The sequence below is a fragment of the Argentina silus genome (genome assembly GCF_951799395.1).
Source record: "Argentina silus genome assembly, chromosome: 12".
Taxonomy (NCBI): domain Eukaryota; kingdom Metazoa; phylum Chordata; class Actinopteri; order Argentiniformes; family Argentinidae; genus Argentina; species Argentina silus.
This window is the reverse complement of record NC_139666.1, coordinates 9,542,752-9,545,018: the sequence shown is the minus strand read 5'-3', so window position 1 is coordinate 9,545,018 and position 2,267 is coordinate 9,542,752.

Below are 2,267 nucleotides of genomic sequence, written 5' to 3'. Positions count from 1 at the left end.
TCACATAGCAGAGATAAATTGTGCTCTTACGGTGAAGACAGAAACAAGAATCATTGCTATCACCATATGTCACTGTTTCCCAGCTCAGGCATCCTCAAATCCATCAGTCAGTTGCCAGAATGGTAAATGACTTTGGTGTCAACAGACAGGCCCCATGCTGTTGTACCTTTCCTGGCGTCTCCTGCTTAAAAGGGCCTCTTATGGCATCAGAGCAGCGGTGCCGTGGAGGACACAGCGACCGGGATGGTCAGGGAGCGCCGTGCGATGCGGTGATGAATCCTGCCCCAAACCCTCTCAGGGGGGTGGGGGGGGGGATGGGGGGGCGGGGGGACGAGGGGGTCGTTGATGAGTGTTTGAATATGCTGCGGGACACCTGATGTAAAGGCCCTGCCGTAATCCAGGCTGATGAATCCCAATGCTGGCTGCAATGGATGCACGGTCATGGGGGTTTATTTATGAGCCTTCGGAGCTCAGGGATGGGGGGAGGCTCGCGGGACGGGGGTTGTGGGACGACGACGTTCCTCATCAGAGGACAGGGACGTGACACTCACTATGATGAATACTCATATATCTCTATCACACCACCGTGCGGCCCAGCCCCCCAAAAAAAAGCAAAGGTCGTCACAGAGCACCAGGTCTCCTTTACGAGTCGGAGCGGGAAAATAAAAAAGAATAAAAATCACACCCTGACTTTACAACGCAATGAAACAGCAGCATCAAACAATCCCATCATGCCCTTGCTTTATTTGAACTGTAGATTAAAGGGAGGAGAGATAGGACGTACTAAGCAGCAACAACCCCCTAAAGAGAGGGCCCCGCGGCGCCTGGCTGCATTGTGAGTAGCGACTAGCTACATCTATACGTTCGCCGAGCCTGAGAGCGTGTGTATTTATCTCCTGGGGATGAGATGTAGATGAATACACAAGTAAACAGCTGTTTGCTGAGCTGTGAACAATCACCACGGCCCTCTTCCACAGGGCCTGATAAAGAAGCCTGTCCTTCGCGGACCACGCTCTTCCCCGGCTAATGGAATCCCTTAGCCCAGCAGGGCCGGCTCAATGGAGCCCTCCCCCACTCATTATGTTCCTGGGCAGAAGATAAACTGTGTACATGGCTGCGGACCATTAGGCCGGCTCCTCTGGGCCGCCGCTACGTGGCAATGGCAGGGATGAACCCGAGGAGACCTCCAGAGACCCGGGAGCAAAGGCACCACTCCCAAGCCAAGGAGAGGAGAGGTCACCTCCTGTAACGGTATACAGCTCCCCAGCCGAGGAGAAGAGAGCCTCTCCATACAGCACAGCACTCGAGACATACGAGAACCACAGAGTGCCCAGATGCAGAAGGTGTGGGTGACAACCAATGATGTGTATACACACTGCTGACGCTATGCAGTGGCCAATGAGAGGCTGTGAAGCCACCTCACCACCATCTCGGTACACCCCCTGTAGTAAAGGGAGTGATAGGCAAAAATATATCTCCCCAATAAATTGATTCCACTCTCAGCCACAGTGTGCAGCATATGCACGTAGCCAACTCCAATTCAATGGATGTGGGAAGACATTTCATAAGTAAATACCCAAATTATTGGTGTAGAATTATTTTTGTTTTTTGTCTATTTCGAGAGCTGACAGCTACTGACAGCTCTTGGTGCTGTGTAACCATGGCAACGCATGTAAACAAGTATCAGCTAAACTTTGTGAGCTAGCATAATGGCTAAAGGTACACCAGCTAACAAAACCCATGGTTTAATGTTATTTTTAATGGATGAAGTGTTTATATATGTACCACTTATTGTTCTTATGAATGTTCTGATGTTCTGTTCACAACTGTTGAACAAATATTGTGACATTGACAATTAATACAATGTCTCAAGTTTCTCATTAAAAATAATAACACATTTGTGAAACATTTTCCCTAGAGTGGAATATTTCAGAGTACTAATGTTACTGCCGCCACTACAAACAATAAATACTTAAATTCATGTAATGTTGACCTTAAAAAATTAAATTTAAATACTGTAAAATTCCCATTCATTCGTATGGACGATTGTTCCCTCTTGGGTGTCCCAATATGGCAGACGGTGGCTTCAGAACAGCGCCGCCTGTCAGCCATCTAGGGACTATTTACAGTATGTCCATTGTGACGACACACAGGGTACATTTGGAAGGTCGAGGGGGTACAGTAGTAGCCCCCCAGGAGGAATCCGCTGAACAATGACTCGCCTGGGGCTCCATATGAACCCTATGTCACCCTCTCTCCGCTGCCCT